Below are 19,371 nucleotides of genomic sequence, written 5' to 3' on the forward strand. Positions count from 1 at the left end.
GAAGTTGGCACCATCTCTGTATTAGAAAGTTGCAGTGAAGAGGATGAGTGGCTCATTCAGGGACACCAATCCAGTATGTGTTAGAAGTGAGATCAAAACGCAGGTCTTCCTGGCTATGAGATTAGTTATCTCCTATAAAATAACAATTTCTTAGCCTTTGACTTTTAAAATATAACAAGTGAAGTGGAATAGAAAAATGCAAAATCTGGAGCATTGACATGAATTATTTAACAAAATATTGAAAAAAATAGTCCCCTGCTGTTCTCATGCAGTCCCCACAAAGAGGAAATCATTTCTTTCAGTAAAAACTGATTTCTAATACACAGATTGTCCCCAAACTCTTGCAGTTTTAGACTATCAAAGCTTAAAATTGCACTAAGTCTTTTGGACATCCTGTATTGCTAAGCTGTTTGAATTTGTTGGCATTTCAGATTAAATTCTATGCTTTGATGTACTTTGGTAGCTAGAAAGATAGGTCATGTTCTTTGAATTCAATTGGAGTTTGAAGACTATGTATACAAAGGAATAACTTTTGGATAGTGGGAATAACACTGGTTTGTTATTTGGAGATTTGGTATATTTTAGTTTTGGTTCTAACCATGGCTTTGTGATCTGAACAAATTATTTAATCTCTGTGGGCCTTGGTCTCATCTTTAAAAGGAAAGGTTTGAACTAGATAATTTATAAAGGTCTTCCTCAGTCCAATGTTTTTTGTTTAGGAGCTGGATTTAAAAAATCTTAGAAAATTACTTACGAAAGTCTGTGAGCCAAGTTTAAAAGGCAGTATAGTATGGAATATGTCTCCTCAAATCAAAAGTGTTCAAATCCAGTGTCTTGACACATGCTGATTGGTCCTAGGCAATTTACTTTTCTCAGTGTCTTAGGCAACTTTCTCAGGCTGTAAGTTGTGGAACTGCTGATCTACATTAATAAAGGAATTTTCTATACAGATAAAATCACAGATCTGAACTAAAGCCATGCAAATTTTCATCTTATTCTTTCTACTTTATAATTGATATTTAGTGGAAATGTTTTATTCAGGCCTTCAGAATACTTTGGACAAACTAGAATAGCCAAAACCCCAAAGCAAATTCACCAAGCTTTTTTTCCTCTTTACAGCCTATCTTTACCATCTTACAGAGGATACTGCCTGCCAGATATACTGTGATCCAGCCATAGTGGTGGTTCCCAAACTTTTTTGGCCTACCACCCCCTTTCCAGAAAAAATATTACTTAGCCCCCTGGAAATTAATTTTTAAAATATTTTAATAGCAATTTATAGGAAAGATAAATGCATCTGTGGCCATCACTGCTCTCCTGGATCGCTGCAGCACCCACCGGGGGCGATAGCACCCACTTTGGGAATCACTGAGCCATACTGACCTACTTGTGTTCCTTACCCTGGTTGTTCAATATTTTTTTGTTTGAGACTGCTTTGATTGTTCCTCATTACTAGAATATACTTCTTTCTCACATCCAAGGACACTTGAGTATTGAGTAGATGTTGAGTAGGGCAGGGATGGAGGCCAGGATATAGGGGGTGGGAGGTGCTGCAGGACAGATGTCCCAGTCCTGTCACCTGATAGGTGGCTATTGAATAATGTGGATCTCCAAGTGAAACTTAGAAAACCAAGTTCTTTGTCCTTTGGAAATAATTTTAGAGGGGGAAGCTGGGTGGCTAAGTGGATTGAGAGCCAGTCATAGAGATGGCAGGTCCTGGGTTCAAAAGTGGCCTCAGACACTTCCTAACTATGTAACCCTGGTCAAGTCACTTAACCCCCATTGCCTAGCCCTTCTGCCTTGGAACCAATGCACAGTATTGATTCTAAGACAGAAGGTAAGGGTTTTAAAAAAATAATAATTTTAGATTTTTGTAAATCTTAATTCTTTAGTTGCATTACAGATTTTAAAATAAAAATTTGTATTGCAGTGACATCTCAGTGCAGAGAAATAAAAGTGTGAAAAAAACAAAATAATTTAAAAAACTAAAAAAAGCATATTAAGCTTTGCTTCTAAATTCCACCAATCTGAAAACCTCTGGTGGTTAACTTACTTTGTTTTTATAGTATTTGACTGAAAAATATAGATATAAGTACCCCAGGGATCATCATGCATTTTAAATTTAGATAAGATAGAGAAAACTTGTTCATCCAAAGAGCACAATTCAATAAATACTCCCCAGTTATTAATGCGATTAAGCTAATCCTTTCCCAAAGTATTAACAAAAGAAATGATAATATATTATATGCACAGAGCACTTCATTTTCTAAAAGCTCAGAGCACTTAGTGGTAAACTAATTTACAGTGCCCCAGTGAGTTTGAAAAGAATAAAAAGCAAAAGAAACAAACCAAAAAATAAGTGTTGTTAAAAATCTAAAAAATTATAACATATCCTGTTTAGGCTACTTGAAATTTCAGGCTATCATTTTCATTTCCTGAGTTAGACATTAACATTTGAAATCTTAGTGTTGAGTGTGTTGAGTCTATATGAAGCCAAGACAGGCAGTTCCCAGTATGCAAATGGTTGTGTTCCAGAAGTTTGTGAGTGGGTTGTTTGTTTCTGTGGGAAAATGTGTTTCAAGTTCCAATTTACTCTTTTAGCTGTAGGATTAGATGGTCTTTCTAAGACCTAACTACAAGTAACAGTTGTTTAAGAAAATAAGTTCATCTTAGATTGAGAAGGGAATATCAACAGCATCTAGGTAACATTTATATAATACTCTGTCCTTTGACTCAGTTACAAAAATGGCCAGTGAGAAAGGACAAGTACATTTTCTCTTTGGAATAGATGACCTGGCCTTTATATTCAAGGAAAAAGAAATCAGGCGACACTTTGTTTATCGGGATTTTGAGATTATCCCACTCTCAGTTGTGAGATAGCCTAGCTATTTGTTATAGGTAGGATGTTTGTAAGTTCATAAGTTGGAATATATGGTGTGAATTTTTTTAAAGCCCTGTTTTATGAAATTTGAAGGAAGCCAGACAAGAGACAAAGTTAAGAAATGAGTGAACTCCAGTCTTTGGGGACACAGCCTGTGACATAAGAAATGTCTTATATGGGAAACAGCAAAGCAGACCATTTTGGCTGGAATGTAGATTTGTAGGATAGTAATATACAGTAATGTTGAAAAGGTGAGCTTGGAGGAGATTGTGAAGGACTTAAAAAACCAAAGGAGTTTGTATTTTATATAGATAAGAAAGACCCACTGGAACTTTTTGAGCTGGGAAATGACATGGCTAGACTTGTGCTTTAGAAATAACAATTTGACAGCTGTGTAGAGCATGATTAAAAATGGGAAAGATTTTGATAGGTTAGTGATATTATTTTTATGCATTAAAATTTGCATATTGAATTCCAGCTTAAAGCTACAAACCAAATTCAGTAACAAAAATACCAATGTGATAGGAAGATTTATCTTATTTAGCTAATGAACAGTAAATTTCAAACTACTTGAAATAGCAGAATTCTAGTGCTAAAACAAAAATTTGGTCAGTTATTTCCAAGTTTATTGTAATAAGAAATGACAATGTTTCACTTTTTATTTTTTAAAAGTGCTTGCTTTCTGTCTTATAATCATTGTGTATTTGTTCCAAGGTAGAACAACAGTAAGGGCTAGGCAATGGAGGTTAAATTATTTTCCCAGGGTCATACAGGTAGGAAGTGTCTGAAGCCACATTTGAACCAGGACCTCTTGTCTCTAGGCCTGGCACTCCCTTCACTGACCCACCTAGTTGCCCCCTCATTTTTATTTTTCATCTATTTCAATCAACCCATAACATTTAGTATAATCCAATGATTGTGCTAAAAGCTGGAGATACAAAGAAAGATAAAACTATTGTTCCTACCCTCAAGGACACAACATGTAAATAGTCTGTAAGATACTTGGAAGAAAAGACTTTGGTTGCTCTGGAGGGAGGCCTTCTTTATAAGATTATGTTTGAACTGAATCTTGAAAGAAGCCAGATATATCATCTAGTAAAGAGAGCATTACAGGTGTGAAGACTAGCCATTGCAAACATATTGCAAAAAATGATGTTGTTCCAGGACAGGTATTAAAGTATGAGAAGTTTGGAAAGGTAGGAGTCTTAAATGCCAAAGAGGGTAAAGACAGTTTAAATACTTTGTGATCGATTATGAGAATTGGGTACTTCTTGAATGTTATTCTTAGCACATGTCATAATGGTCTGAATATAGGTAGCACCTCAAAAATGAGATCTCTTTGAATGGAAAACAAATACTAGGGCTATACAATATAAGTGTTCACAAAATATGAGTATAGGGAATACTAAGGCTTTATAAAATGAAGAGGAAAAATGTGACCAGTATTTTTAAAAATGTTATTATTTTCCAATTTTGTTTAAAAACATTTTTTAGCATTTGTTTTAAAAAACTTTGAGTTTCAAATTCTCTCTCCCCCTTCCCTCCTATTTGAGAAGCCAGGCAATTTGATATAGATTATACATGTGCATTCATGTGAAACATTTCCATATTGTCATGTTGGGAAAGAAGAAAGACATCAGTTCTTTCTCTGGAAATGGATTGCATTTTTTATCATAAGTCCTTCAGAATTGTCTTGGATCATTGTATTGTTGAGTCCTTCACAGCTGATCGTCTTATAACATTACTGTTACTGTGTACAATTTTCTTCTGGTTCTGCTCACTTCTCTTTGCATCAGTTCATATGTTTTTCCAAAATTTTTTTGAGACTCTTCTCATCATTTCTTATAGCACACAATTGTATTCCTTCACAGTCATATACTATATAGCTTGTTCAGCTGTTTCCCAATTGATGGGCATCCCCTCAATTTCTAATTCTTTGTCACCACAAAAAGAGCTGCTAAAAATATATTTGAACATATAGGCCCTTTTCCTTTTTTTTAGATCTCTTTGGGATACAGCTCTAATAGTGGTATTGCTGGGTCAAAGGGTATACAGCTTTTGGATCATTTGTGATTTGCTGCTTCAATTTGTAAGACTTTGTTGACATTCTATAATATTAAAAATTTTTGGCTATCCAGATCCTGCCTTAAAACTGGTATTTGGAACCAAGACTTAACTGTACTTCTGTACTTTATACTTATTCTCAGCAAATTAACAGTTGGAGAATCTTAGATGAAATCTTAGATGAATTTCCTTTTTGACTTATGGCTAGTATAGTATAGTGTCAGTGGTCCATCGTCCCCACCAAATATGTTTATTTTGACCTTTATCTTAAAAGGAAAAAATCTTTTAGTTTGGCTCTCCCCTAGCCTAGCTCCTCAAGACAAAAGACTTGGAATCTAGCCTTCTGTTTTTATAATTAACTGTATTTGTGACCTTGAGCTAGCCACTTCCCTTCCTTAGTTGAGATGGGATATGATAAAGATTATCAACAGAGGAGATTGATTAGCAGTGATCTGGTAGCGGTAGGAGGAGAACATTAAGGGATTGTTGTTTACCTTAAAAAACAATTATTGGGGCAGCTGGGTAGCTCAGTGGAGTGAGAGTCAGGCCTAGAGACAGGAGGTCCTAGGTTCAAACCCGGCCTCAGCCACTTCCCAGCTGTGTGACCCTGGGCAAGTCACTTGACCCCCATTGCCCACCCTTACCACTCTTCCACCTATGAGACAATACACCGAAGTACAAGGGTTTAAAAAAAAAAAACAATTATCCTTGAATAATGAGTGGAATATAAAGAAATAGAGGTAAAGTATAGATTGCTTTTGAGTTTGGTTATGAAAAGAAAAGGTCTTGGGACAGTAATAACTTGAAAATGTAAGGGCCAAGTGAAGATTTTTTTAAGGATGGTTGGGGAGGAAGATGTAGAGGCAGCAGGGAAGGAACAAATAGAGATTGAAAATAAGAAAGAATGGGGGCAGCTAGGTGACTCAGTGGATTAAGAGCCAGACCCAAAGTTGGGAGGTCCTGGGTTCAAATATGGCCTCAGACACTTTCTGGCTGTGTGACCTTGGGCAAGTCACTTGACCTCTGTTGCCTAGCTCTTACCACTCTTCTGCCTTGGAACCAATACACAGTATTGATTCTAAGACTGGAAGGGTAAGGGTTAAAAAAAAATGTTCAATAGGTGTTAAAATAGATTTTTAGGGAAATGTTTTTACTATATGGTATTAGGATTTGTTACCAAACCATAATTTTTCAGGTTATTTTAACTAAAATGATATGGTTATGGCTTCTGGGTATTTTTCTTTAACAATAAAACTCATTTGCTTGGTTTGTTTAAATTATATGTGTTTTGGAATTTTCAATTAAGTCATTAATAACAATTATATCTTACTGATTCTTGCCAGCAGTTTTTTTAAACCAAAGTTAAATAACCAACCTAGTAAACACATGAAATTAAAATACTGAGTAATTTAACTTTGTCTCTATATTCTGTTTTCCTTTTATAATTCCTATCTATACTGAAGAAGACAAATATTTCTGCCTTTTAAATTCCCAAATGATTTCCAAATTTAGATTGAATTAGTCCTGAGGGGGGGGAAATCATTCTTTGTATACCTGTAATGTTACATTTAAAACTAGATTAATTTTTAGTAGTCCTTGATGAATCCAGGTGCCCAAGTGACTTTTGTTACTGATATAGCTTTAAAAAAACCACCCCACCAAACCAAAAAAGCCACAAAATTCAAAACAGTTCTATAAGTAAATATTTATTTTTTGAAAGGTTTACTTAACCTTGAAATTTTACGAGTTGGACTCATGGAGATAGTTATTACTAGATATCCATGTCATAAAGAATTTTATGGTTCTTACTGGTTCTAATTCATAAATCTTGTTTTTCCAACTCCAGATAATAAATTTCTTCAGAATTTTTGTGTTTAAATATAGGTAAACCCTCCCTAACTTGTTAATTAGTCCTGGGAAAATGTTATGTAAACCGGTGCTATAGCTGTCAACTTCCACAATAACTATTAAAAATGGGCCTTTTCACCTGTCAAATGAGAGAATTGTACTAGATGATCCCTAAGGTCTCTTCCAACTTTAGATTTAAGATTGCAATCCTAATATCTTTCCCATGGTATCTCCCAAGCTTCTCTCATTTGACAAATGAGGAAACTCAGAAGAATACAAGCTCTGGAAAGTTCTACTAGGCTGGTAAGTTTTGAGGGAAGGACATAGTGATTTTGTTAAACTATCTTTATTCAAAAACAGGAATATGTTATTAAAATAACTTTTATTAATACCAACTTTTATTAGATAGGGCAGTGGTTACTAAGTTTACTTGCTGGTTTTCTGAGCTGAATTATTTTAAGTTTTTTAGAAGTCTTTTTTTTCTGAAGTATTTCACTTGATTGGATTCATTGTAATATTTGCTTTAAAAATCACTTTTGTGTTTTTTTAATTGACTTCTTGTTTGCCAAACTATTCATTGGATAGTTGTCTTGAGGGGAAGTTGGCCTGCCTGTTGGAATTTAGAAATTAGTTTTAGTGTTGACTCTTAATGATTCATCTTGACTGGGTGTTCTTTTGGTATGCAGTTGATAGCTTGCCCTTGATTTTCTTTATATCTAAATGGAAAGAGCAAATATAACTTTGATTTAAGGCTAATTTTTTGAGGCATTTAAGTTACTTCTAGCAGGAGAAGGTGAAATAGAGAATACTTTGTAGAGTTAAAAAAAAATTTGGGTAGGATTAAATGTTTTGGTTTTCATGCTTTTAAATAGCATTGATCCCAGAAGGTCTATTGCTAGGGCTTTAAGCATTAGTTAAAGATAGACAGCTTCTAACAAAGCAAAGTTAACAAAGCAGAATAGTTGATTTTTTTCATACCTCCTTAGAGGAGATAGTTACTTTTATTTTCAAAGATCTAAGTATTTATTTATTTGTTTGTTTGTTTGTTTGTTTGTTTGTTTTTAAAGCCCTTACCTTCCAGTCTTGGAGTCAATACTGAGTATTGGCTCCAAGGCAGAAGAGTGGTAAGGGCTACGCAATGGGGGTTAAGTGACTTGCCCAGGGTCACACAGCTGGGAAGTGTCTGAGACCAGATTTGAACCTAGGACCTCCTGTCTCTAGGCCTGGAAGTGTCTGAGACCAGATTTGAACCTAGGACCTCCTGTCTCTAGGCCTGGCTCTCAATCTACTGAACCACCAAGTTGCCTCTATTTATTTTTTTAATGTATATCAACTCAGCTTTTGGTGCTCTATAAATGCTAGCCAATTTGGAGTTTTTATCTAGATTGGACTCTTTACTACAACAACTAGAATTACTATTTAAGTGAAAATGTTATATTCCAATCTACTATAACTTATTAACAAATATATAGTTTAATGTACATTTTTAAAAACATCAAATTTTAAATTTTAAAAATTTATTTAGAAATTTAAAAAATAATCTCTGATTTCATTGTTGAACTCTGGAAAGGGAGAGAACCTTCTTTACAAATGCAGGTTGGAATCTTCTCAGAAAACTTAAGAGTTTTAGAGAATTGTCTGAGACCCTATAGATTGATTGACTTTCCCAGAGTCACACAGTGTGCATTAGAAGTAGCTTGAATTTAGTTTTTTTTTTTATTTCTGAAGTCTTCTCACTATCTACTCTACCACATTGCTTCCTCTCAGACTTTCAGATCATAAGCAGTCTTAAGTTTTTTTTGTTTTTGTTTTTGTATTTGACTAGCTGCTGCTCAAGGATTATTTTCCCATTGATTTTAGTTTTTCTTGGTTTCAAGAAAAGCAGGGGGAGCTATTTTTCACTAAGAACTTAATGTTTGAAATAAGTTGTTATTGGCTAAGAAATAGAGAAAGGTAAATCAGTGGAACGGAACAGTAAAAGATACTTTTGATAAAAATATAAATCCAGGTGATTGGGATGAGAAATCACTATTTGGTAAAAATTGCTGGGATAACTGGAAATTAGTTTGGCAGAAACTAGGTAGAGACCAATATTTTAAACCATTCACTAAATAATATCAAACTAGACACAGGATCTAGACATAAAAAGATGTCATAAGCAATTAGAAGAGCAGGGAACATATTACCTACCAGATTTATGGATAGGAGAGGAATTTGTGAGTAAACAAGAAATGGAGAGCATTGTGAGACGTAAAATGAATGATTTTGAGTACATTAAAGAGTTTTTGTACCAATAAAATAAAAAATGTTGCTAAGATTAGAAGGAAAACAGAAAATTAGAAAAAAAATTTCAGACAGTCTCTTGAATAGAGTTCTCATATTTAAAATATATGGAGAACTTTGTCAAATGTTTGGGAATAAAAGCCATCCCCTAATTGATAAATGGACAAAAGCTATGAATAGATAGTTTTTGAATAAAGAAATCAAAGCCATGTGTAGATACAAGAAAAAAAGCTCTAAATCACTATTGATTAGGGAAATACAAACTGAAAAAATTGTGAGGTATCTCACACTTATCAGATTGGCTAAAATGACAAAAGGCCAGTAGAACAAATATTGAAGAGAATATGGAAAGGTGAAGACACCAATATACTATTGGTGGAATTGTGAAGTGACCCAACCATTTTGGAGAGCAATTTGAAATTATGCCCAGATAGCTTTAAAGCTTTGTATGTCCTTAGATGCAGCAATACCAGTGCTAAACTAATTGTGCTATAATTTTTAAGAAACTTAGAAAGAACTATATGAGATAATGAAGAATGAAACAAGTAAAACAAGAGAACCTTATATATAGCTACAGTTTTAATATTTGAAGAATAAATTGTGAACATTTATCTTCAGAGAATGAATTTAGAAGTGGAAGCATGAAAGATGTAATCTCTGTATTTTGCCGGATGATGCCTCCTGGGGTAGGAGGAGGAGAGAGAGGGACTGAATAAAAAATTTTTAAAAAAATATTGTGGTATATGATAAAATTGAACAGACATAATATGTAATATTTGATTTTACTATGTATTCCATTATTAGTTAACTTTTAAATTCCTCAGGAGTTTATATATTTAACTTTTATTGCTAAGAGAGGGTACTTTGCTCACAGATTTACTGTTAAGATAATTGGGTATTGTTCTAGTTAGTTTATATTTAGAAAAGTTTAGAAAGTTGGCCATCTTATATAAGTTATTTATATATTAGTCATATAAAATTGGCAACCATATCTTAAAAGTTTGGCTTTTAAGATATAATATTCCTTTTCTTCTTGATAAGAATTGCATTTATCCAAGTGTAAGATTGTTCTGATAAAGCATCATAACTATGGGCCTAAGGATATAATTTGTAAATACTTTGTGTAGCTTCAACTATTTAGATTCTCATTCAAATGCATCTGTGATTTTTATGGATTTGAGAGTTCCTGCTAATTATATTGATCCCAACCCTTCTACTGTCTATATATCATCCACAGTTTCACAAAAATTCCAGAGAAGGTCTAGCCAATATGCTGGAGGTCTTCCATTTTTCCTGACATCATGAATCGATCTATGAAATTATGCAATGGGAGCAGGCATGCCTGGTTCTTTGGGTTCTTGCTGGGAAAGACCAGAACTGGCAGTGAGAAATGGGGCTTTAATAACATTTTAATGACCATGTAGGTGTTAACAGAAAAAGTAACAAGAGAAGTGGTGAAAGTTACAGATGCAGTTGGTATGAGGACAAGGTATTCTATGGTGGTGAAAGGAGTGCAGGCAACATGGAGAAGATGATGGGGTGAGGGAGAGTCAGAGCATATCACTCATGTAAATATATATTAGAGTTGGGTGCTGTGGGGAGCATGGGGGCTCCATGTAGGTGGAAGAGTGCTTGTGGGGGGGCAGGAGTTCAAATTTTCATTGGGTTTTTTTAGGGAGCAGACTAACCTCTATCTGTGCCACCTTGGGATTAGTTCATTAACATATCCCCATCAAAATTATCAGCACCTTTTGTAGTGCTCCTTATCTTACTTCTGCTGGTCTGGGTATCTGGAACTTGTCTGAGATTATATATCTAATAGGACCAGAAGACCCTGACAGCAGTACCTAATTGGTTTCTACTGATCCAGCACATACTACCAGGATGTGAATTTTGGTTAATATGTCATAAAATTTGTAAATTATGCTTCTTTAATTTTTATATGTGACTTTCAGGTTCTCCCTTCCATTCTTCTTGATTTGGCAACTTTAAACTAATTTTACTGACTAGGAGGAGGGGTGGTGTCAGGTGAACCGGAACAAGGTATAATTTTAACATAAATGGTTAGAGTACCAGTGAAGAGCTCTGGCTGTCTATTTTTTCCTCTTAAAAAGTGATCAGCCAATTTTTTCTTCCTGCCATACATTATTTTGATAGCATCCTTTTTATCTGTTTTTTTTTTTAATTCTTTATTTGTTGTAGCCTTCTTTGACCCACCAGGAATTTTTCCTTTGTCTTTTGTGAAATATTTTATCTTCAGTTCTTTGGAGACAGTAGTGCCACCATATTACAATACCAATCAAAATGTTAGTATTGAAAAAGATGGGTCATTACTTTCATGGAACCTAGAGTCAGTAAAAGAGCTTTGCATTTTTTTTGGGAAAGTAATCCAAAATGTTCTTTTCGATTCTGAGTCAACTCATTTTACATTTGTGTAAAAGTGTCCATCCAAATGTATATTGAAATCTAGGCAATAGATATTCTTTATCCATTTGGCATATGTCTCTGTGTTAGATTCTGGGGATACAGATATGATCAGTGAGCACTCCCCATATACACAGAGCTTACATTTGAATGGAGAAGATAAACATTCTAACTGATGTGACAAAGATTTAAGCTCTTGTTAAATATCTCTTGTGAAAACTTGTTCCTTACTGATACTTTCAATGAGAATATCCTCCAGAAGATTTTGTATAGATAGGAGATTAGGTATATAGATCAGTAGTTACGGATGTCCTCTAAGTCATTGGTGGCAAATTCAAATAGAATGGGATTCCTGTGAGCCACAAAGTGCCTTAGAAAATCACAGATTAACATCATCTACAATTCATTGTATTTATTTTGTCAACTATTTCCCAGTTATAATCTGATTCCTGTGACTACTGGAGTTTTGATTTCAGGGAGTTTGACACTTCTTCGAGGTGTTACCTTTTCTTTTCCCCATTGGTCAATAAAGTCCAAGATTTTTTTTCTATACCTCTATTTTCCATTTTTGATACCTTGTATATAAGCACCCTAAATCAATCACATTTTATCTTAAATACTGATCTCCTTTATATATGCAGTTGGCCCACCTAGCTGCTTCTACAGTTTCTCTTTAGAGGCACTTCTGCCTTCTATAGAAATATCTCAAAGACTGTGATGCTAAGGTGCAAATGTGCTTAGTCCCACTATAGCCTTGAGAGAGAAAACAATTTGTTGAAATGCTTTTTACAAGTCTTTTCCATTTTTATTTATTTGTTTGTTTGCTTGTTTATTTGTAGTTCTCATTCCATTTTCATCCTTGAATGTCCTTGGTATGACTTTTCTTAGTTGGATATCTTGCCAAAAAAATTTTTTTAAAACAGTTTTACTCTCTATCGCTTAGTCTCTGTTTTATGAGATGTTGCTGCTCATAGTATTTCGTAATTTATGGTACCAAAATCCAAGTTTTAAAAAAAATCACAATAATTCCTTTCTTTATGGTGCTGTACAATATTAATAGTGCATAGTGGTGATTAGCGAGTTTTTCTGTATAAACATCTTAAAAAGGATGTCCACCAAGAATTTTGGAACAAAAGATTAGAAATTATGTGTGAGGCAGTAGTAAATTCTTAAAAATGGCAAGGATTATCTTAATGCTATTATTCACATATTCTCCAGGCGTTTCTAACTAGTAGATTGGAATTTACTGGTAAGTCTCAAAGCCTTGTATGTAGATTTTCGTGCTTGTTGCTACTGTCTTGTTACCCCAATATTCTCCCTTCTCTATAGTTCCTTAATATTTCTAGCCCCCTTTCATTCTCATGGGCTTTTTACTCTTAGGGACCTGTTTATTTTTCTCAGTGATTTTGCTGTTAGTATTCAGTGATGCCGTGGGTTTTAGAAAGTGAAAAATAATGTTTCTTATCAAAAGTTCAGGCGAGGGGACAGCTGGGTACCTCAGTGGATGGAGAGCCAGGCCTAGAGACAGGAGGTCTTGGATTCAAATTTGACCTCGTTGCCTACCCCTTACCACTCTTCTGCCTTGGAACCAATATATAGTATTAATTCTAAGACGGAAGGTAAGGGTTAAAAAAAAAGTTTAAGCTAGCTCTCTTCTTATAGTCTGTTTTTTCACACTGATGTTTTACTGGTAATTTCTGTTTCTCCAAATTTAAATTTAAAACTTTAAAAAAAAGGAGGAATATATCTATAGTAACATAGTCAGTGTTATTAGAAGAAACAATAAAAAGGGAACTAAGATTTTGCTAAGTTATGTTGCCAAAAGGAAGAGTTGTTGTCTTTCTTGCCAAGATTTCTTTAAAAGCTATCATTGTTATTAACTTGATAGGTTTTCCTCTTATCCATATGACCTTGAGCAAATCATTTAATCTTTTGGTCTCAATTAACCCCATCTGCAAAATTGAGCAGGTTGGACTCTGATCTCTAAGGTTCCTTCCAAATCTAAATTTATGATCCTAAATATAAAGGGTTTATGATCCTTTATTTATAACTATATGTACACATACTTTATGTACATATTCACAATACAATGTAAACATCTTTACACGTATAGATTTTACTAATATATGTACACAGATATGCATATGTATCAGCAAAACCTTTTGATCAGGTTAATAGTATTCTAAAGGTTCTAGAAAAATTTGAACCTCTAGATTTATAGATTTAACAATTAGAAAATAAATATGAAACAAAACTAGATGTTTAAGATGCCTTCTAACTCTTACTCCTGAGAATCTATATTAACAAAACCGAGGGAATATTCACTTTTGCCAAGTCCTCACTTCCAATATATTTTCATCTACTGATCATAAGTGAAATGAGTCAGAAAAGACGTCTGCTACAATTTGCAAAGGCACCCCCTGCCTTGCATGCCATATCTGACATCTGAGAATTTCTTCCATCTCAACTGGTTTTACCTTTGTACCTTCTTCTGCATGAGCGGAGGTTTGTATTATTCTACTTATGGTACTGAAGTGTAAAAGGAAATAATCTGTGCATTGGTTGACTTGGTGTAACCCTATATGGGGATCCTTGGCAAAATTAATAAGTAGATAGATTTATATTCTTATTTCTTCTCCTTTCATTCAGATTTCTGCCAAAACTTTAGTTTTAAGAAACTAGTTTATATTTAAGTGTAAATGATTGATAAGTATTCCTTTTCCAGGAGAACTGTAATGAATATAAGAATTTCAAGTTAAAGTTATGTTCTTGCTATAAAATTTCAAGTGTTAATGAGAGGGGGATTGTTTTTATCTTATGCCACTTTGCTGTCACGTAGTCATTGCTTATCTCAACAATGCTGTTGTTTCTTAAGCCAGATAGTAGATAACAGTAGTGCTTCTGTTGCTGTGAGCTTGCTGGAATAGTTCCTTTAGTTCATATATTGATGGAAAATGATTTTTTTTTATGTCCATGAGTCTCACTGCCAGATAAAGGTTTGCACCCTCATATTCAATTTAGGAAATATTTCCAGCACCTGTTATGTTTCAGGCATAGTATTAAGTGGTGGGGATAAAAAAACCAAAACAGTTCCATAGAAAGACCAAAACAGTTCCTGCCCTCAAGAAGCTATATTTTACTGGGAGAAAATGACATGTTTGCAGATAAATACATATAAAATAAGTACAGTGATTTCCAGGGAAGTTAATTCCTAACTAACAATTGATGGAATTGGGGAAAGCCTCTTAGAAGAACTAACACTTGAACTGACTCTTAAAGGAGGGAGATAAGGGTTCCAAGAAGAAGTGAGGTGAATGAAGGAGAACAGTTTCTAGAAAGGCATAGAGGCTGGAGATAGACTTGTGTTAGAGAAATAGCAAGCAGGCCAGTTGTCTGGAATGTCAAGTGTGTGAGAGAAGGTAATATCTAGCAGTCCTGGAAAGATAGGATAGAAGACAAATTGTGAAGGACCTTATATGTTGTTCAGAGGGAGAAGTTCGTATTTTATCTTGAGGCAATAAGGAGCATGATATGGTCACTCATATGCTTTAAGAATATTAGTTTGGCAGCATATATCAGGACTGTTTTAATTAAGGCACATTCTATAACCCAGTTCCATCTTCATTGTCATTTGAACGTGGTGTGTTCATTTCTGCTTTCTTATTCTTTGCTTATGCCATCCTTTTGCCTTAAGTACCCCGAAGTATCTTTTGTTGATTTTTAGAATGCTGCCATTAACTACAACAATAGCATTATAAATCAAAAGTAGAAAATGTTAGAAGAGATTTTTGTGCTAGTGGTGTTATAACATTAGCAATCATAGAAGCTTGCCTCTATTAGAATTGAGAATTCAAGTAAATTAGTAGATGTGATGAATAATCAGTATTTTGATCATAAATGGGACTTTTAATACCTGCTAAAAATGTTATGAATGATAGAAGACTACTTTGATTTGTGTCAAATCATATTGATAACTCCTATTTAGGTTGTAGTATGGGTATGCATATGAAAATAAATGATAGCTTGAGTTAGTGGAGTTAACGGTTTTCTACTTTTCCAGGCTTTAAAATGAGTGACTAGGGAGGTGCTAGACAATAAAACTGAATTGAATTTGAGTTGATGAACAGGAATTAATAAGCATTTAAGACACTTGCTTTGAGGGGATGAATGGGGGGGAAGAAACCTGCTTTGCTATTGAATAGATGTCCAGAAAACTTTTTCCCTCATTTTCTTACTTGGAGGAAAGAATGGAACAGAAGGAGGTTATCAAAGGTTGTAAGTGAACACTATTATAGTAGGAAATATAGTAAGAAGAAAAAATAGAAAAATATAGTAGGAAAAGTTGCAGCATATAGGAGATGGTCTCAAACCCTTTTGCTCAAGTGCGTGAATTTCAGATTTATTTCACTCATTTCTTTAAGATAATCCTTTTTTCTTGTCCCTTTCCTTTTTATTTCCATCTATGTCAGTATGCCTATTACTGTTAGTATTGATTTTGCTCTTAATAAAAAGTGGCGTAAAAAGAGAGTAAGCTTTCTATAAGAGAATACTTATCAGGATAAACTTCTCCAAACAATTATTTAGATAGTCAAGTCATTGGATGATAATAATAACAATATTAGCTAATATTTATAGAGTACTTTAAGGTTTGCAAAATACTTTGCACATATTATCACATTTCATCCTTACAACAGCTTGTGAGGTAGGTGGTATTATCATCCTCCTTTTGCAAATGAAGAAACTGAGTCTAACTAGTTTAACTCCCTCATTTTTATAGTTGAGGAAATTGAGGACCAGAGAAGTTGTGCCTTACCTAGAGTTATACAAATAGTAATTGACAGGGCTGAGATTGAGATGTAAGTTCTCTGACTCCCAAATTCTGCCTTATTTTTTCCCTGCAGCAAATTATTTTCCATTCTCCGTGACATCTGATGATTAAAACGTATTTACGTTGAATATTTCGTCTTTTTTTTTTTTGCCAAAAAAAAAAAATAGACCAATAATTCAGTGCTAGGATGCAACAGTTTGATTAAAGGTTATTAGAGCTGCAAGGAACTTTAAAGGAGATTTCTGATTTTAAAGTTATGGACACTAAAATGCCCAGAGAGATATAAAAATGACCAAGATCACACAGATAATAAGTAGTAAAACTGAAATTTGTAATTCAGCCCACTTTCCACTGCACCTTTATTGCCTGTTTTTTAATAGTTCCTATTTAATATTTTGAGATTTTGTAATATAATTTTTTTAGGATGACTAGTAAGACACTATTACCATTCCACTCAATAGCTACAATTTTCTAAGACTTTCCACCAGTTCTTAATATGTAATGTGCAATTGATACTAATGCAGTAGTGAATGAATAATAATATAGCAAAACTAAAATTAAACACTTTTTCTGTTTGGAAAGAACATAACATTTTTATATTAATTTCTAGAATTTATCTAATTATTAAACTATTAACAGTAAAGAGCTTGTGATTTTATAATACTTAGTTTTTGGTAGCTAGTGTTGGAGAAGAGTTGATGCTATTGGGCAGAAGGATTTTTGTGACTTGTAGGTACAGTGGAATGATATATGTGGTGTCAAGCCTATAGAGCTTAAAAATTCACATTGAAAGGAACTTTTCCAAAAAAAAAAAAAGGAAGAAAGAAAAGAACTTGTCCTAAAGAGCCCACATGTAATGAATACTTTAAAAACAGGTCTTCTGCCATATTGAATAGTGAAAAAATATCCAGTTAAATTTAAGCAGTGAGTCTCTACAGTTTATCAATAGAATTACTGAGTAAAGATTCTGAAAATGCTTATTTATTTTAAAAGTCATAGTCATTATAACATACTGATAAATTATATGACTCTGTAGTTTTCATTGACTTATGTGCTTATTTTCCCTAAAATTTACTTTTTAATTTCTGAATATATGTTTTTACCATTAGCTTTTTAAACTTTCTATGAATATTTATTGATTGTTAATAACTATATATGCCTAATTCTGTGCTTATAATCTTTATTTTTTCCTAACGGAAAAAATTTGAATTGGGTATCTTTTTTTATTTCTGAGAATGCTAAATTCTTACAAATTTAGCCTAAAGTTTCTACATATTACACATTTTGGAAAAAAAAGCCCCTAATTAATTGAGAAAAATCTACATAACCCAATTATGGTGTTAAGTTTTTGTAATCTTTTATGCTTCATGCTCATGGCATGACTTTCTTCTTAATAGCTCTTTAATAGCTGTATAACTTAAACTCAAGTGTGATTTTAATCATATTAAATGATATAGTACTTTTGCTTGAAAATATTAAGCTCCTGATACAGTTTTAAGAGCAAAAGTCTTGTAAATTCCAAGCATCTTCCTCCATACACTAATTTTCTTATTTTTCTAAAAATTGCTTCATATACACTTTATTTTTTTAAAATAATTTTTTATTTTTAGAAAAAATTTCCCTGGTTACATAAGTCATGTTTTTACTTTTTACCCTTTACACTAATTTTCTTATAAGACTTTATCTACAAGTTTTATTTTAGTAGTATTATGTTTAAAAATATATGCCAATGACCACTTGTCTCCCAGATTTTAAAGAATGCGTATTGCCTATTAAGAATTAAGTTTGAGATGAAAGTGAAATAGAAAATAGTTCAATTTGTTTCAAGTAGCTATTTACCAGTATGATGTCAATTAAGATGAATTTGCTTTGCCTAGAATGTCAGTCAAAACCAAATTTGTTTTATACATTTTCAAAAGATTTTCTTACAAAATGTTTTTCTTTCTTAGTCTTTTAGAAAATCTACCTAATTCTCTGTGTAGTTAATCTTTATTTTTTATGTTTCTATAGGAAAAAAGGAGAAAAGAGCAGACTGGAAATTCAGCCTAAAGACTTGATGTAATGAGAATCCACTTGGCCTACTATATGGAGGTAGTCCAATTCTGATTTATTTGTTCCTCAGAGTTTACCTGTAACTGATAGGACACTCACATATACATTTGCATTAAAATAACATGTGTTAAGTAGTTACTTATCTTTGAAATCTTAGGCAATTTATTAACCTTCATAAAAGCATTCAGTTGTACACTGCTAGCTCTCTTGCCACATGAACTTTATGAATCTCAGATTATGTAAATAAGAGCATTCGTACATTAACTGATATTAAAATTATTTGTAATTACCATTATTAGTTTTTTAGGACAGAGCATTAAAGTAGTCTTAACAACTCCAATTGTTTATATTTACCTTATCTTAAAACCTTTTGGTGCCTCTTTCTTATTTTTCTTCTTTAGCTTATGTGTGTATGCATGTGTTTATGGCTTGGATTTTAGAAAAAAGTAAAGCATTTTTAATTATAGCATCCTTCTTGAGTTGTTTAAAGATCTATTGCAGCCTTTTATTCCTATTTGCAGAGAAATTTTGAGTTGTTTTTTTAATAACTTTTTTAGTATTGTCTTTGAAAACTTGAGGATGTGAACTTAAGATATCTCTAAGTTTAGGGGGCAGCTGGGTGGCTCAGTGGATTGAGAATCAGGCCTAAAGACAGGAGGTCCTGGTTCAACTCTGGCCTCAGACATTTCCTAGCTGGGTGACCTTGGGCAAGTCACTTAACCCCCATTGCCTAGCCCTTATCACTCTTCTGCCTTGGAGCCAACACACAGTATTGATTCCAAGATGGAAGGTAATGGTTTAAAAAAAAAAAAGATGTCTCTTAAGTTTAAATAAAAGCCTTCTGTGCTATAAAAAATAAAAAAATTTAATGGTTATATGATTCCAGGTTTCTTTTTTAATTAATTCACCTTCCTATTTTTCCTATAATTTTTTATTTATATTTATGTATTTATGTGTCCTATGTTTTGCCATTTTATTTTGGGCTGAACAT

At 33.4% G+C, this 19,371-nt stretch overlaps 1 protein-coding gene across 1 annotated transcript in view; it reads left to right on the plus strand.

Moving 5' to 3' along the window:
- The window catches only part of ZNF148 (zinc finger protein 148), a 148,838-nt gene that overhangs the window by 31,597 nt on the left and 97,870 nt on the right, over positions 1-19,371 (plus strand). Inside the window, exon 2 of the mRNA XM_044670030.1 lies at positions 18,339-18,419. The gene's annotated coding sequence lies outside the window, so the exon portion shown is untranslated. The remainder of the gene's footprint in view (positions 1-18,338; positions 18,420-19,371) is intronic.

Source organism: Gracilinanus agilis, chromosome 3, assembly GCF_016433145.1.
Source record: "Gracilinanus agilis isolate LMUSP501 chromosome 3, AgileGrace, whole genome shotgun sequence".
NCBI classification, from domain to species: Eukaryota; Metazoa; Chordata; class Mammalia; order Didelphimorphia; family Didelphidae; genus Gracilinanus; species Gracilinanus agilis.